We start from the raw sequence: 22,087 nt of genomic DNA, 5'->3' as shown, positions 1-22,087 counted from the left end.
TCACTTTACAAAATACTGGCTATGTAGTCTTCAGGCTTTCTTACTGCACCCAGGGACTGCTGCAATTTTCCTGGAGGATAGGCACATATCCAAGGACCTTCTTTAGAGAATTGCTCCGAGTTAAAGCATTAAAACAGATAAGATCAGATACCTATAAGACGGGAAGTCTTTCTGGCCAGGAGAGGGAAGAACAGAGTTTGACCTTAGCCTAAGTGAGGACATTAACTCAGATAAAGCGAGTGTCCACAGGAAGGAGCGTGAGAGAAAGAAAACTCGCCAAGTGCAAAGTCAAGCCCTGCTGAGGCGCATTTGATCTATGCCATCCCCTGGACCACACAGCCATCTTGTAGGAATACGTGCCTGATGCCATTAAGCATTTGGACCACAAAGCAGTTTCTGACTTGAGACTCTCCAAGCAACCTTCAGACTATTACTTGTCTCCTCAGGGAGAGTTCCTAAAGAAGGCATTCACAACTGGCTCAATACCATTGCCAGACTGGGGTTCTACAACAATCTAGAAGGCGGCTGCTAGCCTTCATCCTGCCCTGTTCCACTCTTTTATCAATGGTGTAAATAAGAGGGACAAAGAACTGAGCTAAGGTAGTGGCCAGGGGGCCAGGGGAGGGATGTGAAAGAATATGAACATCTATTAAATAAATATTCAGTGAACTTCCCCAACCTGCTCTGTTTCTCTCTCCAACATTAAGGACTTCCTCACTCCCTAAAGATAGGTTATAATGGGCATATTTCATATTTATGGCCCCCAAACTGTGCCACATTGTAGCCAAAGAAATTGAGCAGATTATTCTAGGGCTGAGAAGAACCTCTAGGTTCAGCCTAGGAAGTAGGTTTACATTTTTAAATCCCATGGTTTACAATCTATCTCTCTGCATTTTGTCATTTTTCTCTCCTGTTTTTTGTTGCCAATGCACTAAGTTCCTGCAATTTGTGTTCCTCATGGAAAGTGCTTAGTGAACATGTGAGCTCTGCACTCTGAAGAGCAGCTAGGTCCTCCTATACAAACTGTGGGGCATCCATCTCAGCCCTGTCATCTTCACGCAGGTGACTGGTGTCAGTGGATACTTCCTGGATCAGAAAAGGGGACAAACTGATGTCCTCTTATTTGCAAAAGTGGCCCCATTTCCAAAAGAGTTGCAATTGGACTTGGACTGTGTCTGTGGACATTGACCTTGTTTCTGAAGGTGAAGGCAGTGCAGTTTCCAGTGCCTGCTGTACTCTCTTAAACTGCATTTCTTCCTATCAATGTATCTATCTATGTATCTATCTATCTATGTATCTATCTATCTATGTATGTATGTATCTATCTATCTATCTATCTATCTACTTATTTAAATGGAAGTACTGGAGATTGAACCCAAGACCTTGTGCGTGATAGGCACACACTCTACTACTGAACTATACCCTCCCCCACCTCAAACTGCATTTCCCTTAAGTGTAGTTGGGAACCCCTCGGGCATCAGCCGCCCCCCAGGAGGACTGTTAAAATGCAGATGCAGACTTGGGGAGGCAGGACCCCACGTTCAAAGAGTCAGACCGCATTTAGATCCAAGTGATTCTGAAACCCTCTAGCGTTGAAGAACTGCTGGGTTAGTGGTTTATACACCCTGATTTTAACATCCAACCAGCCTGGGCTCCAGCCCCTGCACTTTGAGTGACTTTGCCTCAGTTTCCCTGTCTGTAAAATAGGGATAATAAAAGTGCCTACCCCACAAGCTCTTTAAATGTTTTAAACAAAAAAACATGTGTGAAGTGTCTGACACCTAGCTGAAGCTCAGTAATCTCCCCTGGTCTTGTTCATTCGTGGGCCCTGCCGCCTGCCTTCTCAGCGTTCAGCTTCAGCCCCTGTTGCTAACTGCTCGCTTTTTCTAGGTCTGGTATTCAGACTTCCCAAGCCAGAGATTCTCATTGGTCCAAATTTAGTCACCACTGTGCTTTTTAGGCAAAGTTCTCATCCCAGGTTCCCTCCCAGGCAACTTGCCAGCCTATAGAGTGACTGCTCTGGGATCAGATGCCCTCTCCTGGCTTAATTGGCTACTGCCAGGGGGAAGCAGGGTCACGTGGCACCAAACATAGCCACCTATTCATAAGAAACTGCTGCTTCCCTCAGCTAGGAAAGGGTCTGCGGATGGAAACTCCTTAGAAGGGGCCCGTGGGTGTGGCAGGAATCCTGAGGCTTAGCCTGTCCCGTACACCTAGGCTTCTCATTTATCCAGCCTGCCAAAGGAATGAAGCATTCAAGTTCACTGAAGTCTCTATTTAATTCCGACTTTTCATCTCCATCAGGCCAGGAACATCAGTTTTCAAAATACTAGACACAGTCAAGGGGAAAAAAAAAACTTAACCCTAAAAAGGAGACTGTCTGTGTCTATAACACGTTCTTAAATTTTCAAAGCACTTTTCGCATCTATTTCCTCCTCGCACAGCTTGCAAACTGGCAGGCACAGACCAGATTCAGACTGCAGACAGATTTTATTTGACCCCTACAATTTTTTTAACCATTTTTTAATTAGTTGCCAACACTTGAAAGTTAGATTTCACCTATTAAGCTGGGTTTCTGGCTTCTCTGAGAAAAAACAAAAGGGCGTAGATCCTGATTCTGAGACGACAACAGGCAGCTGGAGCTGAATAAGCCGTTCTTTGAAGATGGGTCACTGGCTCACCAGTTTGTTTTCAATACCACTGACTACATTTACTTTTTCAAGATGACTTGCTTAGCCCCTGTGGGTGTATGAAGCCTCATTTTAACCTCACGGAGTCGGTAGAGAAGGTGGTTAAGAGCACAGATTCTGAAGACGAACTGTCTGAGTTAGAATCCCAGCTCTGCCCCTCACTGGCTTTGGGACTCTGAATGAGTGATTTAACCTCTCTGAGCCTCAGTTTCCTCATCCATAAAATGGGGGTGACAATGCCTACTTCAGAGTGTAATTGGCCCAACTAAATCAATTAATGCACAGAAACTACTTCAAACAATACCTGGTGCATGGCACGCACTAAAGAAGCATTAGCTTTTTTCATTGTCCACAATTCCTTACCTGCCTTTTTGGCATCCAAAAGATTCTGAAAACTGACATTTTGTGGCAGGCTCAGTTGGTGGCCAAATTGGGCCTGAATTGGCATGAGGCTATTTGTTTATCCCATTTAGAAATATTAGTGTGTTTGATTACAGGCTATTTGGCTCAGAAGCCATAAAGGATGTTATATAATACATGTTATATGGACCCTATTGCTTTTCTAAAATCCAAAACTCCTGAACTCCAAAACATATCTAGCTCCAATGGTTTCAGATAAGGGATTGTAGTCCACATTATTAATAATGTGTATACCCACCTGACAGATGGGAAAACTGAGCTCCTGGGCACTGAGCAACCAGCCAAAAGTCCTACAGCTTGGAGTCAGAAATAATTTGGACCCTTAGGCACAAAGCCCCTTGCGCCTAGCACTGTGGTATGTGTCGGGTTCCCTGCAGGCATGTTAATACAGGACTCTAGTGGCCACCAGTCAGGGTCCCCCGAAGAACTAAAGACTGTTACCATTCACTGAGGGTGGCAAGCCCTTCCCCTAGTGGCATTCATCTTCATTATACATACTGCTGGGTTAGGATTGGGGTAGGGATTATTGACTCACCCCAAATCACACAGCAAAAGACAGCAGAGATGGAACTAGAAACCAAATTCTGTGCTTTTTCTTCTTAAACCCCAAGGCTGATCCAAGGAAGACATATGCTGAACTTTCTACATACTGAGCCCCATGCTAGGCAGACGATCCTAAAATTTTTAACATACCTGGTGCAAGTGAATGTCCCAAGATCTCAGCAAATACAAAAATGAGACAGCGTGTCTGGGTGGACCTCACCCTTCCCAGTACCATGGGCAGCAATGTACAGACACCATCCAATCAGAAGCCCGGGAGGGGAGATTTCTCAAATCCCAAGAAAAATCACAGAGACCCTACTGTTTGCTCTTCTCTGTTGATTTTTAAGACATTGACATTTACTTATGCCAAAGGCCAAAAGAAATGAAAAATCTACTGGAAAGGGGATTGCATCAGTTATGGAGCAATATCTTAAAGAAACCTTTGCACAGTATCCGTTCCCTTGTTTGAAATGCAGAAAATAGAGCATTGCTATTTCATATTGGTAGTGCATCAAGAGACCTGGGAAGGAACACAGCATTCCTAGGACCTCTTGCCAGCCCTCTGTCTCAGCACAGGGGAGCTTTCTGACACCACCACCAACCTAAGCAAGTTGGAAAAGAGAAGGCAGGCCATGCCCCAGGTGACCTCATGTCTCTCCTAAGCTCATGGCTTGAGTTCCTCCTCCCAACAAATCCGCACTTTGATCACACACCCACAGCGACCCAGATCTTTGAATTCAGCAATTCTTTCTCAGGTTTCAGCGAAGCATTGGCAGCCTGAGCTATTTTGGGACACTTTCTCTGCTGTGGATGCCACTTTCGGAATACGCCAGAAACATGCTAAGGACCAGGAGCTCTCCGTCCTGGACCCGTTTTCAGGTTTTCTCGGTCTCTCTCTCTCTCTCTGGGCTGATCGTTTGGAGGACAGTCGTTCTTGCCAGCCTAATCCCAGGAGCCTGACTACCTTGCCGGGCCACAGGCTCCAAGAGGCAGTGTGGCTGCCAGCACCCTCACGGTAAGGGGCATGGAGGCACCAGGCAGCCAGGAAGGACAGATGTCCTGGAGGGTGGGGGGAGGTGGTCTGAGTTTGGATGCGGACTGAAAAAACGCAGGGAGTGGGGTGACCAGATTTTGCAAACATCTTATTCTTACAATCATCACTTCCTAACCTGATCCAACTGACTCAGCAGGCATTCAGGAGCCTGCCATCTCCATTTTCCTGTCCTAAAATCCTCTGCACCTGTAAGTATCGGGTCTTGGCTCAGGGCTTGGCTCGGGGCTCGTTACCACTCGTGCTCTTTTGGGGGGGCGGGGGAGGGGGAGAGGAAGGCAGGGCCTGGGGAAGGTCATCTATATCTGACTCAGGTGTGGGCTGGCCCATGGCGTTGGAAGAATTCCTGATAACCACCACCCGCCCCCTGCCTCCGAACTGCTTCTTGGTTTGGAAAATGAAAATGCCTCTTTGTTTTTTCCCAAGCCCCCAGCATCCCAGCAACTCCACCTGACCTTCGAGGTCTTGTGTTCATCAGTGCTGTGCACACCTGATGTCTCATGTTGGACTTAATGGGAGAAGCACACCCTTAGCATCTGAATTTCTTAAATGCAACCCCAGCTACTATCGTGGGCACAGCCTCTGCTGGCTTCTCCATCTTTTATGTAGCAATTTGCTGAACCGGTGAAAGATACACTTGTAAGCGGAGTGGGGGGGGGATTCTAAATAAGAATTTAGAAACTCCTCCGTGGTAAAAAGAGCAGTGTGGCTCAGGCTGATTCTCAACACAGTCAGAGACACTGCCACAAAGGGGAGGCTCGGTGCTCTGCGTTGAGATGGTCCCTTTCAATGCCTCCCTGTTTGAATGGAAAGAGAGGCCAAAATAGCTACAGGCTTCCCAGGAAAGGAACATTTCTGATGTTTTTATTTACCACTTTCCTGAGAGACTGGCATGGTCTCTGACCAGCCTCAGTCCCTGAAGCAGCTCAAATGACTGCTCCAAAGGGGACATTCAGCCCTTCTTTGGGGGACTGCTGAAGTTCCCTCAAAAGAGCCTGGATGACAGAGCCAGGCCCTATTACCTGTTCTCCTCCCCCACCACCAAGACCAAATCATTCTTAGGGTGCCAGATTTGTTTGGAGGCGAGGGTGAGGAATGTCTGATAGAAAGCTGTCCTTTGGGGCTTTTGTACCAACTTCCCAGGCCATGAATAAGAACAGAATGAGGCCAGCAGTTCTTGGCCTTTTATTTCCACACAGCACCATAGCAGGAACATTGTCTTTAGCAAATAGAAAAGCAGAAGATGTTTGTTAGACCAAGGCTGGCTACCTTAAATTTCTCAGCGTGGCGAAATAAGCAGCTTCTGATTTGTATTCTGCTAAGAGTGCCGGGTTTGGGGAGGATTGGAGGAGAACCATGTTAATATCGGTGCTGGTGAAATGAAAAGAGGAAATTCACCTTATCTCTGGTGGAGTCGGGATTCATTCCCAGGCTAGAGAAAGAAACTAGTCTTGGGAGGAATTTGGTTTTGCTTTGGCTACTGCCTTGTTTGTGGGGTCTTTGGTAACTCGTGGAGCTTCCCAGCCTTTCTCTTTCTGAAGAGCTCTGAGAAAATGATGCTTGGATCATAGAAGTTCATTGTCGGGAAGACTTTTCAGTCAAAGCCTTGAGTGGTGTGTGGGAGAAGAGAGATTGCCCTATGTGATGGCTTCTGATTATAACCAAAATAAACCAGGTTATGCCTTGGTGGTAGCCGGAATTTTATGTCTACCCAATGGCATTCCAGAATTATTAAGAACATTCCCTTGCCCTTCCAAATCTCTCCCTATCCACTCCCAAGGTCTTGAAAATTCTTAAGTACATAGTTCCTTTGACCCAGGGCTTTGGCATCAGTGAAAACACCAAACTCTTGGGATAGTCAACCTGTTAAGCCTCATCTGGATGCATCCCATGTAAATTCTGACAGCAAATTCTGATACAGGGGGAAAGAGAGTGGAGGAATGAGATCACAACAGGGACAAAGAGTAGCCTCAGAGCAGGAGTCTGGAAGCAGAACCTGGGTCAAGGCCAAAAGTACCAAGAAGGTCTGTTGGCAGAAAGGGAAAGTTCTCTTCTTGCTAAAATGGAGAACAAGACAGCTTACTGAGGCAGAGACTCAGGATTTGGGTAATAGGACAAAGACTCGGTTAATGAAACTGGGGTACCAGGAGGAGGAAGAATGGTACCTCCTAGAGGGGGGACAGGAGATAGGAAAGTTCCCTGCAAAGGCTCCCTTGAGCTTGGCTACCTGAGCCACTGAACTAGGGGCTCTCACAAATGTTCAGACCTCAGTATGAAGAATCAAACAGATCAAAGAATCTGTCATCTCTCAACCCTGGCATTTCTCCAACCCAGGAGGGCAGGTTAAAGGAAAGGATCACAGAGGGGCTTAGACTTTGAGACTCTGCCCTGCCCTTTCCTTCTCTGGGACCAGCCTTGAACTCCTACCCAAGGGGATTCATGATAGACACAGTGACTCACCTTGATCATCAAAAGCCGTAAGGTGCAAAGAGGGGTTGCCCATGCAGAACCACCATATCCCTATGTCCTTCCTAGGGCCTAGGAAACAGGGTTTTGGAGTAAGACTACCTGGGTTGAAATCCTGGCTCTGCCACTCACTAGCTGCATGGCCTTGGGCAAGTCATATAACCTATCTCAGCCTCATCTGTAAAATGGGCACAATAACAGGAGGACCTATCAGAGAGTGTTGTGACATGTGATGATGCATGTAAAGCCCAGCATAGTGCCTGGGACAAAGTAAGTACTTAACACAAATCAGCCCTGATTAAGATTCCCAGCTCTCTGCTGTATGTGCCATCCTCTGAGAATGGGTTAGAGCAGCAAATGGTCCTGCTCAGTGGTGATCTAACACCACCAGGGTTTCTGGGGCTCACCATTTCCTTAACATAGCCCTCTTCTCCTTTGCCTCCCAGTCTCACAAGATGAAAGTGTTCTCAAGCCTTTCCTCTCACTAATTTTACATCCACTCCATACCCCAGCTAACTAAATAGACGGATTCAGCACTAAGGATTTATGAAATCTTTTGTTCGGCTTTCCCCAACCACAGACTGAGCTTTGCCACCCATCCCCTAGTGGTGAGATGGAATCATTTCTGGGAGGGCGGGGTCCAGAAGGGTGCAACTCCTTAAGCATGCAACAAAAGGAAGGGCGTTCCACCTCAAATTTTGCATCTCTGCTTCTGGCAGCTGTGGCATCAATACCTAGCCACGTCCACTCCCGCTGTGGCTCCCTGACCCTGTGGCTGCTGGCCCTCCGCTCCTCTTCCCCTAAACTCCCCCTCACCCTGCTTACCCCAGGACACTCCCTTGTCTGGGCCCCAGGGTGCTGCGGCTTCAAGAGGCTTTCCTTCACTTCCTCTCTTCCCCTTCCCCACCCTCTCCAGAGGATACAGAATTCACTCTCTTTCAAGGGGTGTGGTGGCAGAAAAAGCTCTGCCTTCTGTGCAGGCATGCCCTCAGCGTGCTCTCTGCATTCTAGCCCTCCCCAACTCTTTGCTCAGCAAAGGGGAGGGGGAGGAAGCACCGCTAGGCATGCTTTGGGGACCTCCAGAACCTGAAGACAGGCTTCTATCCTCTCAAAGACTTAAGCAAGAGCAGTTCTAGAACTTTTTCAGCAAGGGAGTTTGCTAAAGTGCAATATTCCAGCTACCATCTCCATAGAGATACAGAGGCTCTGGGTTTGGGGTCCATCTCTGGAATTTGCAGGTTTAATAAGATGGTGCACTCCATCCTGTGGAATGGGGGCCGGGAGGGTGGGGAGGAAGATCCCGGGGCTCTGATTCCTATAACCAGCCCCAGCCTACATCCTGACTCTCTGGGAGCACATGTAAATGACTTCTGAGTCCTGACCTCTAGCCCAGGCAGCAGCTCCTAGGCTGCTTCACGAAGACCTAGAGCAGTTTTAAATATCTGAGCTACATCAGTGATGCTACCAGCCTGAGGTGATAAATGGACAGCGAGTCCTTATATGGAGGCACTGTGAGCTACTGGGGGCTATAGAAGACCTGGGTGGTTCAGAGCATGCTGAAGCCACACTGGCAAGCTTGGACTCACAGCTCAGGCCTCTTATAAGCTGTGTGACCTTGAGCGACTTAATCTCCCTGTGATCTGTTTCTTCACCTGTAAAAAGGAGAGAGTAGTAACGCCTACCTCAGATGTTGTTCATGTGGAATTATGAGTGATTTCGTCTAATGTGTTTAGAACCATGCCTGGCCTACATGAACCACTCAGCAAATGTGATCTGTTATGATTATTACTATTAATATTATATATGTAAACAGGGTCTATAGTATTCACAAGGAATAAATGAGTTTACATGTGTAAAGTGTTCAGAAGTATTATCGGCGTGGTCCCAGGGATTTAACACAGAAATCAGTAGCCATCCTCAGGGTTTCAGAGGAGATCCAGGCCATCCTGGATAGTAGTTCTAGGGCAGGAGTTGGTCAGAGACTCAGAAAGAAGATGGCCGTTTGGGGCCTCTTTCATTCAGAGTGTAACTAAAACTCATGGCTAACTTGTTGCTATGGATTTATGGGATTATGGGATTTGGTTATGGGACCTGCTGGGTCTAATTAAAGTTTTAGGACTCCTAGGAGACCCGCGGTGGCTCGCACAGGCTGGATCTTTAAAAATGCCGTCTTGAATGTGCTTCTGGCTTCGTAGCACTGAAGACTCAGCTGTTGGCACTGGATGCCCCAGCAGTCATCGTATAGCCTAGGTATCTGTCCTTTCTGTCCCAAATCCCCCGTTGTTAATTTATTGGATTTTACTAGAAGACACTCCCCCCTCTAAAGAACTCAAAAGCTGAAGAGACTGTCCTTTCCGTGGCTTGTGGCCCCTGTGGAACATGAGGCCTGCCCACAGAGCACCTCCCTCCGCTGGCAGGGGCACAGCCGTGGGAAGGGGACACTGGTCCTGAGGGGAAGGGACAAGGTTTCTGGGAGAGGCTCGAAGAAGGATGCCTTCTCAACCCAAGCCGGTGTCCCCCACCACCTCGCCCCTTTTGTGCCGGGACTCACCAGGCTCTGTCTGCAGCCCTTGCCCTGAAGGAGCAAATGGGAGAAGAGACACTCCATCCGGTCCCATGGGGTCAACTCATGCCACTTGGACCCTGGTGGCTCTCAGCCCACCTCTCACCCCACTCCCGGCTGGACATGTCCACTCGCACATCCCACTGGCATCCCAAACCCAAGGAGTCCAAGCTGAATCTGCCACCTGTCGCCACTCACGCCCCGGCAACTAACAGTCTTGTGCTCCCCGCCTCAGTTAATAGCATCACCACGGACCCGAGCTGGAAGCCCAGGGTCATTGTCACCTTTTCTCTCTCCTTGACCCTCCATGACACCCAACCCTGTGGTTACTACCTGTGGACACGTCCCCAGAATGGTCCTCTGCTCTCTGCTCTCACTGCCTCAGTCCTGGTCCAGAGCACTGGCCACTTCTTCCAGGGACCCTTGAGGTGGCCTCCCAATCGGTCTACTCACTCCAAGCCTCTCTAAGAATTGCCTTCCTGGTCTGTCACTCCTCTGCCTTCATACAACCTTCAGTGGCTCCCTATCGCTCACAGGACAAAGGGTGAAACTTTCAGCCTGGCCAACAAAGCCTTGAATAAGTTGCTCCCAACCACATTTCCCCCCACTTCTGCTGCCGCCAATCGCGCACCCCACCAACGATCGCCCCCTCCCCTCCAGAACAGGCACTTTCATAGATATTCTGTTCCATTTGCCGGAATGTCCTTCTCCTCCCCCCAATGCTCCCCTTCCCCCTGGCAAAAGCCTCCACCCTCAAAATCCAGCTGAAATGTCCTTCATCTGAGAAACCTGCCAAACTTCCCCAGATACCAGGTCATTCACCATCAGGGCCCCCACGACGCTCCTTGACTAGAGCACCCATTGGACCATGCATCTCATTTATGTACATCTCAGTCCCTCCTGCTAGATGGAGAGGTCCCCAAAGGCTATCTGGGACCGTAGTGGGTTCTCCTTTGCATTCTCAGTATCACCCAGCCTTGGCTACAATAAACTATTGGTTTCTTCACTTGTAAGTCGGAGATGAAAAGAATAGTTTCTACCTCCCAGAGTTGGAAGGATTAAATGAGACAACACATAAAATATTCATGCAGATAATGATAAAGAAGATGTTTATGATAAGAATGAAGGTTAGCATCCCTTCAGTGCTTTCTATGTGCAAGACACTGTCCTGAACTCTATATGGATGACAGTCAGCTAAATAAGTTAACTCATGGAAAGTGATTATGTATGTGTGTGTTTGTGTGTATATAAATATATATTATAAACATCATTTAGATGATATACGTATAACATATATACTCCACACTGTGCCTGACACTAAGCAGGAACTCTAGTTTTTCCTTTCTTCCCCCATTTTCCCATCCTTCATCCTTAGCCCTAGATCCTCATCACCCCCTAGGGCTGGGGCAGGAAAGAGGTGAATGCAGAAGGCGTCTCTGCATCGAGGTCCCTAGTAAGTGGAAGAGAGGGAGGCCCTTGGGATTGCCTTTGGACTTGATGTCTAACGTAGTCTCCCCATTCTGACTGTCATTTCTTTGAGGGCAGGGGCTATGGTGGACCCCTGTTGGAGGCCCCTATACGCACCGGCACGATGGTAGGCATACGGCAGGCCCTAAATAAGCTTAGTCTGGGCTCAGCTTCGGAGGTCCTAGTTTTCAGCAATTGCCGAGGCAGGTCTTGGAACCACAGCTCACAGGTTCTCAGGAGCACAGAGATCAGCAGCCAGAGCCACCCAGCAGCAGCCCTTTAGGTAGCGCCCTGCTGGAGATGGAGCACCCGGTCAGGAGTCGTAGGAACAGCATCCTGGACGCAGCTCTGCCACCAACCAACCAGGTGACCTTGTGCAATCTCCCTGCTTGCCTGGGTCTCAGGGTTCTCACCTGTAAAATGCTGCCCCTCAGGACTGTCTGAGGAGGCGCGACATGACAGCTGTGAAAGCTCTTTGCCAAAAGGCTGTGCAGAACTGAGGTGATGCTAATTTCAAGTGCTGGGGCTTCGCTCAGTAGGAAACATTCAGGAAGTGGGGGTGGAGGGAGGGAGTGGGGGCTTGTGTATCCAGGACATATGGGGGCCTATATTTGTTGTCCTTCTGCTTAGCAGCATTAGTGATTCAAGCTGGTGCTGCCTGTGGAACACTCTGTCCTTCGGGATCCGCAGGGACCAGAGAGGTTGCGGAGCAGGGAGGCCGAAGCCAGTGCACAATACGGTGAAAAATAGAATGATAGCAATGAGGAGCCACGCGCACAGGTTGATACGCATGCATTCACACTCCCCACGGCCCCGGTGCTGCCAGGCAGCAGCAGCTGGAGCTAATTACAGACAGACAGCTCCTTCTCTTTTTCTCTCAACTATCAACTCCCCCTCAACCACCTAACCACCCAACCCGCCCCTGGGGATTGCATGAGCGCTCAGAAGGGGTGTTGCTGGCGCCACAGTTAAGTGCTTAGAAAGAACATGGAGGGGGTACAGGGGTGGAGGAAGCCACCGTGTGGCTCCCCATCTTGTGGGGGTGAGCAGAGAGGAAGGGATGAAGAGGGGAGATCTGGCTGGGATACAGATGCAGCTCTGTGTTAACAGATGTGCTCTCCTGGCAAAAGAGAGCCCAGGCCCTCAGCCCCTCCCTTCTCCTTCATCCGAATCCACCCAGGGATCCCCTCTTAACCCTTCTCCCTCTTAAACTCCCAACTTCCTCTTCCAACTCTGTATCTGGCACAAAGCTCAATAAATGTTGAATGGATGGGTTGGATAAATGAGTACACGAAAGCTCCTCAAACCTATATGACTCCTAAGCCCTGTTCCCACCTCACAGGCCATAATAACTCTGCAAGCCCTTTCCTCAACTTTCCTGTCTACATGCTCCCTTTGGGCAGGCTCAGCTCTCACCTATATGCTCCTAACTCCCATATCTCTTTCCAGCCTAGACCTCGCCAGCTGCCCGAATGCTCCTCGTGCTCCTCAAATCCACCCGGCCCCATATGAAATTCTTCAGCAATGACGTCCCCAGGGGTTTTCTAGCAGTGAGTCCTGGTCTGTTCAGGCAGTGGCAGAGGGAAGGACTTGCTGTATGGCCCCTAGCAGGATAGAGGCAATGAAAATATTAGCACAGTCATGGAGCAACTCCTGTTCCCAGGGCATCTCTTCACCCTCTTAATCATCACCCCCAACCCATAAGTCAAATTGGGAACCTGGGTGGCTATCTGCCCAATCTGGGCTTCTAAGATTGGGACCAGGCAAGTTGTTTCAGCAAAGAGAAGTCCTTGGAAAGGAACGAATATGTGCTAAGGAGTTATTTCTTCTCCAATACTCTCTGTCCCAACCCCATTCTCACTGCCTTGTAATCCTGGTACCGCCCCCTCCCCAGCCATTCTTCATCCAGTAAACACATACACACACACTCACACACACACACACACACACACACACACACACACACACACACACAGAGCCCTCCCCTCACTCCCCAACTCCATTCCTCTTCATTCTAGAGCCCTGTCCCCAGTTTCACTGCAAACCCCCCAGATAAATATTGAACCAAGATTGGTGGAGACTGGGAATTTCATTCCATCAGACCAGTGCTGGAGGGAAGACCCAGAATGTTTACTGAGAGTCCACACTCAAATTCTTTCCTGGCCTTGGCAAGGATAAGAGCAAATAAAGCCGCCCCCTTCCCTCCAGGCCCTCCTAGATTTGGACAGCAGCCAAAGGAACGGGTTACAAACACAGTGGCCTTTGGTTCCTAACAGCCTCGGGGCCTAGGAAGGCAAAATCTAAGTTTCTTCCTTCCTATTCCCAGGGTGTCCTGGAAACCATACACTGGGACAAATGCAAGGTGTGACTATACCCAATCGTCTATGGTCACATCTAGGCATTTTCAGGTTTTAAAGCAAAGTGAAAGCTTTCTCACCAGTTTCAGTCTGACAACCAACATGTGAAGAAATTTATTTAAAGCACTCATTTGTTTAATTTCAAATCAATTTTAAATTCATTTGTTCATTTAGTGAATATATATTAAACATTTCAAAGAGCTGTAAAGCCTGGTTCCTATCTTCAAACTGCTCCTATTCTAGTTAGGGGGCGGTGGTATGGGGAAACTACATACAAGGATTAACTGACAAGACAAGACCATGCCAAGTCTCCTCCCATGCCTGGTGTAGCCTGTATGCCTCTTACAGTTCCTCTGGCAGTACTGAAGTTTTCCACTCTATTGCTACTGTCACAACTATTGCTCTCTCCTCCAATATAGGATGGTGGTTAGATGTATCTCTAGGGTAGGATGTATCTCTGGGTTCATATCTGAGATCTGCCATTCACTAGCTATGTGACCTTGACCAAGCTACTCAGCCTGTCTGAGCCATGTGCCTCCTCTGTGAAATGAGGACAATAGTATATTTATACAATGGAATACTACTCAGCCATAAAAAAGAATAAAATAATGCCATTTGCAGCAACATGAATGGACTTAGAGATCATCATTCTAAGTGAATTAATCCAGAAAAAGAAAGAAAAATACCATATGATATCACTCATATGTGAAATCCAGAAAAAGAAAAAAAGAGGACACTAATGAACTCATCTATGAAACAAAAACAGGCTCACAGACATGGTAAATAATCTTATGGTTACTGGGGGAAAGGGTGTGGGAAGGGATAAATATGGGAGTTTGAGATTTACAAATGTTAGCCACTATCTAGAAAAATAGATTAAAAAACAAATTTCTTCTGTATAGCACAGAGAAATATATATCTTATAATAACTTTTAATGGAAAATAATATGAAAATGAATATATGTATGTATACACATGACTGGGACATTGTGCTGTACACCAGAAATTCACACATTGTAACTGACTATACTTCAATTTAAAAAAATGATGACAATAATAGTACCTACTTCACAGAGTTACAGTGAAAATCAAATGAGTTAATACACACTAAGGATGATACCTGGAATGTAGTAAGTGCTCAATAAATGTTAGTAATTATTATTTTCCTGATGTACCTACTTTCCTTTGTTACCACCAGAGGTACAGTTCTTATTGGGCTTCCAAAAGAAGCTCAGAGATGCCTTATTCATTTATCCATTCAATCAACAAATACACATTGAGCCTCTCTAAGTCCCTGAGCTAAGCCAGATGATACAGACAAATAAGGCACAGCTCCTGCCTTTGGGAATAAACAATTCACTCAAAGTCCTGGGTTAACAATGCCCAGAAGCATCTAGAAGAAGCAAACACAAATTCTCCCTGGAGGAACCAACCCTCCATCTAATTTCAGATTCCCACGGATAGTCTGGCTGAACATGAACTCATAATCCAAAATTATGAAGCACACAACAAAGCCAGAAACAACAAAAAGCGAATCCGATGCTCCAAGATTCAGATATTACAATTACGTGATAGAAAAGGTATCTTTTTTAATTTCAGGTGTATTTAAAAATAAAAGATTTTGAAAACATTAGCAAAGAACAAAATACTAGCAGAAAATGATTTGCAAACGTATCATCTTTCAATAGATGGCAAAGCTAGGGCTCAGACAAGGCAGGGACTCCTTCAATGTTCCACAGCTAATCACAAGGACTCAAGTCAGGTTCTCAGTGCCTAATTTTTTTGGCAGACTCGGTTACTGGGGCTGGGGCATATTTTCCCTGAGTCAGTCAAGGAGGGAGATGGGTACAAAGCACTGTGTTCGATCTGTAGAAACTACAAAGATGAACACCACAGAGTTCCTGCCCTCAAGTAACTTAAAAGTCAGTACAGAGACACAACTACACACAGAAAAATAACCATCACTCTTAGGCTGCATGCTAGAAACCACCGTGGTCTGGAATGGTAGAAGTTCCCTGAAGGACAGGGAAGCAGTGGATCTGGGGGGAGGAGGAGCTTGGGAGTGGTGAGAGGGGCAGAGGGGACTGGGAATAGCCTGACCAACATCATGGAGAAAATAATCCCACTGAGCAGTTCAGGGAACAGTGAGTTCATTTGGCCGGCACGCTGGAGACATGCAGGCCTGTGCCGTATGCTGCATGCCGTAGCACAGGACCCTGCACTCACAAGGGTCCCATGCTTGGTTGAATGTACTGCTGTCGCCATCTTGGAAGTCTTTAAAATTTTTCCACACAGGGCTCCACATTTTCATTTTGCCCCAGGGCTCATCCACAAATGATACAGCCAGTCCTGTAGAGGGGAATGGGTGGAGGTGTGGCTGGAAAGACAGGGGCACTTTTGGGAAAGTCCTTGAATGCCACTTTGACATTTGCTCTGCAGACAATGAGGAATCACTGAAAGTGTGTGAGTCCAAGAGGGATATGGTGACTGTGGTTTTAGGAAGCCGCATGGGGCTGGGGGTACAGATGGATTGGAGAAAGGAGAGATAGGGATTAGTCAGGAGACAATTACAATAAAGCAGTGGGGGTCTGGACAGGAAGAGTGGCAGAAGACATGGACATGGAGAAGGAGAGGGGTCTTCACTTTATGCAGTTATCCATTCTCCAGATGTTTACTGAGCACCTGATGTGTGCTAGGAATAGTGCTAAGGGATGGTTTTCAGGGATACATGTGACTCCACCCCTGACCTCAAGCTGCTCACGGTGACAGAGGCAGATTAAGTAAACAGACCATGACCACCCCCTGTGCTAATGGCCGGGATCGGATTAAGTTTAGGATGTTGCGGGAGCTCCAAGGCAGGTCCCCTAAACCCAGACAGGGTATTCAGAGATTTTTGAGAAGGTGTGTTATCTGAGCTGTATGTTGAGGGTGGAGTAGAAATTCACACCGTGGACAAGGCACAGAAGGGCACCCCAGGAAGAGGGAACAGAATGTGTGGTATGATGGAACATCTTCCGCGTGCCAGGCACTGTACTTTAGGCTGATAATCCCTGTTCTCAGGCTGGTAGGGGAGGCAGACAACTAGGCAGAGAATAACAAGCTGATGTGGAAAGTGCTATGGGAGTACAGGCAACAGGCTTCCAACCCAGACTGGGGAGGTCACGGAAGGCTTTTTTTGTAGAAGTGTCTTCTGAGCCCTGTGGTGCAGATAAGGTGTTAGCTAGGTGAAGAGAAGGAGGGAGGGGCGGGCCGAGGAGGGGAAGAGATGTGTGCAAATGCCCAGAGGTGAGAGACTGTCTGTGGCCTCAGAGAATTGTAAATGATTCCCTATGATTCAATTCTAGAATGAGCATAGGAGGAACATAGGGCTATGTGACAAAAGAGATGGGCCTTAAACACCAAGCTAAGGAATTGGGACTGCATGCTGCAGAGCAGTAGCTCTCAGCCTTGAGTGCATACTGAAATCACCTGGGGAGCTTTAAGAAAACACAGATGACTAGATCCCACCCCCAGGGACTCAGATTTAATTAGCCTGTGGGGGAGGCCCGTTGGAATGTTTAAAAGTTCCCCTGGTTTATTCTAATATGCAAGCTGGATTGAGAACCAGGGCTTAGAGGTGGGAGGTCTCAAATTTGAGCGCTCATCAGAATCACCTGGAGGGCTTGTCAGACACAAATTGCCAGCGAGGAGGGGCACCCCAAGCTTCTGATTCCATAGGTCTCTTACGAAGTACCTACTCTAACAAGTTTTCAGAAATGCTGTGGCTGCTAGCCCCACGACCACACTTTGAGAGCCTCTGGTCTCAGGTATTGTAAAGCCAGTTAGGCTTAAGTGGAGGAGGCGGAGTGAAATGGTCTGATAGGCCTCTTGGAAAGGTCACTAGGACCGCTTTGGGGAGAACGATCACAGAGGGGAAAAAAAAAAGGCGAGGAAACAGGAAGCTATTGAAAGAATCAAGGCAAGGGAAGACTGCAAGGGAGTCCTGAGCTAAAGCACTGGCAGGAGGAATGGAGAAAATGGGTCAAATTGGAGAAATGCTTAGGAAGTAGACTTGGCAGGGCTGAGTGACTGGCTGAATGAAGAGGTGAGAAATAAGGATGTGGGAAAGATAACCCTTGGATTTTTGCCTTAGGCAACTGTTGATTCTGATTGTACTTGGCATGTTGGTTACAATGATCAAAAGTTGAAGGTGTTACCAGACTTGGGGTGGGAGGTTGGTGAGGAGGGGTTTTATGCTCTCTAATCTCCTAGCAATAGTCCCTGGGAATTCAACAGGCATTTCTCACTGTCCACTCAACCCCTGCTTTCAGCGCCATGAGTCCTCACCTCGACCCTAATCAACTTGGGATTCTCGTCAAAATACCTGGAAAGGGAAAGGAAGACGGTGATCACCCTAACGGGACTGACCAGCCACCCGAGCCCCAGGAACAGCGCCTGCGCCTCTGCTGTTACCCCAGGTGTGTTCCATTCATTTATTATTTTAATATTTATAGGGCTGCTGCCTAGGGGCTTTTTGAAATATTCTGAGAGGCCACGTTTCACATACAGGTAAAGAATTCATAACTTGCTCTTATATAGCCTGGAAAACAAATGTAGCTTAAAGGGCAGCCTGCAAAGGCATTCAGTCTGTGTGGATTTGAAATGTGTAAAAATGAGCAATTTTCCAGTGCATCATCAGTCGTGACTACTTGTAAGTCTCCTCCGTGGGCAAGTAGACTGCCAGCAATCAGCAGGACCAGGAAGATGATGAATGGGATAATTGTCCATTAGAGGACAGATCATTTTGTTATGGTGGGAGGGTTCGAGAGGGTACAGACGTGATAGATGGAAGGAGAGTCAGCTCATGTGATGGGAGTTGCAGCTCCATTTCTGGTAGTAACCATTCTCTGGCTGAATTGATGATTAATCAAAGACACGTTCTCATTTGAAACTCTTTGCTCACCTGTGCACAACCCCCACTTTGGGTTAAATTTAATAGCATCATTAAAAACTGCTGTTCAAGAAAGTCAAATTACTTTTCCCCAGAAGAAATCGTGCCACATTAGAGAGTGCTTTTGTGAGCTCGTGGGCAGGGGCCATGTTCGGGGAGTAGGGGGTGCCTGTGTTTAAATGTTTAACATTTGAATCCTCAATGCCTGGCATAGGGGCGGATACATATGGAGCACTCAATAAATGTTTGTTAAAGGAAAGTGAAATGAATTAATACGTTTGTCCATTCATTCATCTGTTTATCCCTTTAACAGACATTCATTAAATACAGGAATTAAGAGCTCTGGCCCAGGAACCAGATGCTTCAGGCTTCAAATTCCAGCTCCAACAAGCTGTATGAACTTGGGCAGATTACTTAGCCTCTCTGAGCATGATGCCTCCATGTCAGATTAGTGTCTGCAAGTGTTTAGCACGGGGCCTGGCCCATAATAAGTGCTCACTAAACGGAAGCTGTCAGGATTATCATCATTGTCATACATGCGAAGCTCGGCCTTTCTCAAGTAACTAGGTCCATATAAGAGGCACAGAATCTCTTAAGAAATGACCAGGCTCTTGACCAAAGCTGGTTTTCATTAAAGTGGTTATTTATGGTTTCCAGTCCAGAGCCCAACTGCCCTCGGCCTGCCAATCCTGGCCTGGTGCCCTCCTGTGGCGGCTCGGGCTGTCTCTAGCTGGGTTGTGCTCTTTAGAGCAGCCTGAGAAATTGCAGAGCAGGATGGTGAAGGAGGAAGGTAAGGGCTAACTGGGATCCAATTAAGCACCCCATGCGACTGCTGCCCCCAGCGCCCCCAACATCATTAACTCCCTTGGGTGTCTTTCTGCACTTTTATATAACTCTTCCTGGCAACATTCTACCTACTAATTGCTCTTTCAAATGTTTATCCTCTTGGCTTCGTGGAACAAGACCATCCTTGATTTTAAATTTAAGGCAACATAGTAGAGAACACTTGACTTGGAGTTCACCCATGAGTTAAGGGAGACCATGCAGTGGCTTAGAAGATTCTGGAGATGGAAACAATTGGCCACTGAAGAGCTGTGTGACCTAGGGCACATGACCTGCTGTCTCTGAGCCTCAGTTCCAGAAAAGGCAATGTGAGAATAATGGTGGTCAAGACTAAATGGAAACCACCTAGTCCGGAGCTTGGTCCACAGTAAAGTACCTAATAAATGGCTCTGACTATTACGGTGGGGTCCCGGATGTGGAAACAGAAGCCCAGAGAGGTTAAGGGGACATCACCCAGGTAGCTAGTTAGTGGCAGAGCCTTCTTATACTGATATGCTAATTACAAGTCATGCTTGTTCTTTACATCAGGTAAATGTACTATATTTAAATGTATGCTTCCCGTATCTGTCTATCTGGAAGGTTTTATGAGCAACTCGAGGGAGGACAGCAACTATAGATCGTTCATCTAGTATGTGCTCAATAACATTTGGGGTGTATGTTGGAAGTTGAGCTAACAGCCGGTAACCTGCCCCAGTTCTGTGTGTCTTACTTCTACTGAGTGGCATTCCAGGCAGTATGAAAAAGTAGAATGGGTGCACTGGACTCATCTGGGCCTGGGTAGGAAACCTGTAACTGGCCGCTGGGAAGAAAGCACACACCAGTGTTAGGAAAATGATAATAGGACTAGTAACCATGGCAGCGGCGGCCGCAGGAGTAATAGCAGTAGTAATTGCAATGATTAGCAAAAAGTGGAGTAGGCAATTTTCCCCGAGGATTAATTTTGTTCTTAAGGGCTGTGAGGGGCCCAGAATATGCTATGTGGAGGAGGAATAGTGTCGTTGAAGCAGATAAACCTGGATTTGAACCTCAGCTCCCCACAGATCGACTGTGTGATCTTGCATTACATTCCCCCAGCCCAGTCTCCCCGTTTGTAAAATTAAGATCATGACTGTACCCACCTCACAGCTTTGTGGTGAGGATGAAATAAGACGTGGTTTGTAAAGCATGCGATAGCACAGTACCTCACAGAATAACGCCTCAAAAAAAAAAAGCTATCTGACGAATTAGTGAATACGTATTTTCAAAAAAAAAAAAATGGCCTGAAAGAAACTCAGGATGCCTCTGGATGCCCTTTAGCATCTGCTTGAGGTCTGAAGGAGGAAGATCGAATTCCCAGTAAGAGGCCACCTATCTCTTAGGATGTAATACCTAATGTTGGAAACACTGGGAAATTCACATTATCAGAATAAACCATTCCCAGTGAATGCGGAGAAAGAAGCCGCCGTTTCACAGCACAACCACACAGTTGCTGGAGCTCAGAAGGTCTCTCAGAATGTGATGAAGTGTTGAAAAGGACAAATGCGACACATACTGAATAGCTGGTCATATCAACCCCTCCCACATGGGAAGAAACAAATGCACAAATAACCAACAAGGCCAAAACAGAAGAAAAAAAAAAAAAACGAGTCAAAGCAGTTGAGAACTGATCAGGGTAGTGACCACATTGGACAGACCCTTCACTCTCAGTCCTGGGAGGGAAGTTTGCTGTCAGTGATGTCACCACATGTCCTCTCTCCTTTTTAGGAGTAGACGGGAGACTGGACAAGATGGGGTGGGATTGGCTCCCAGCTTAGGATGCAAAAGCTGCCTTTTCTCCACTTTCTATTGCCCCCCTCCCCGGTCCTGTTTGGACATGTACCGAGCATTGCATTCAGGATTCCTGCATTCTCTGACTCTTTTTTAGTGTTTGGATTGGCTGTTCGCCAAGGCAACCGAAGAGCCTTTTCAAAAATCAGGTGAGTTTGGGGAAGATCTCTTATCTTCTCCAATATTTTAACTCCCTGCAAATTTAAACAGTCAGAGACCCCCTTGGAAAGAGCATAGAAGCACACCCAGGGCTTCCAAATGAAAGTTCCTACAAGACCCTCAACAAGGTGCTCCTTTTCAAGGGAAACGTACCCGGGTGTGGTAGCTGCTTTTAAGAAATTTGAGAAGTCATACACAGGTTACACTTCTTGTAAGCAACTGTTTGATGGGTGGCATTGCAGTCATGGGTGTGAAACATCTGGTTGTAACCAGAATGTGGGTGATTGGCTCACCCTCCGGGAGGGCATGTAAATATGGCTTGGCCTCCTGGTCTTGTATCTGGCCCAGACATGCAAATTCCTGTCTGGAAACTTATTCTACCCTGCCAGAATTCAACAGGTTAATGTCAGCAGCTGGCAGAGGTCCACCTGTGGTTACAGTGAGTGCCACATGGCGACAGGTAAGGACAGCAGAAAGCTGCCAGAGAAGAGAGCTCAGATTGTCTGAGAGGTAGATGACCTGGCTTGCCAGCCAGGAGAGGGAACAGGCCCTGGTCCAGGGCCAACAGTGGAGGTTCAGAGACCAGAACAAGAAGAAGCCTGGACTGGGAAAAGGAGATGGCAGCTACCATTGGCTGAGCACTTACTCGCTCTCCACCAGGCACTGTGCCAGGTCTGGGTAAAGTTCTCTGATTTGATCCCAGCAAGAGCCCCATTTTACAGAAAGGGAAACTGCAGCCATAAGGAAAAGACAGATCAAAAGCAGGCATCAGGAACAGCAGAAATACCAAAG

Source organism: Camelus dromedarius, chromosome X (genome assembly GCF_036321535.1).
Source record: "Camelus dromedarius isolate mCamDro1 chromosome X, mCamDro1.pat, whole genome shotgun sequence".
Lineage (NCBI taxonomy): Eukaryota > Metazoa > Chordata > Mammalia > Artiodactyla > Camelidae > Camelus > Camelus dromedarius.
The sequence above is the reverse complement of the archived record's forward strand: the minus strand, read 5'-3'. Positions refer to the sequence as shown.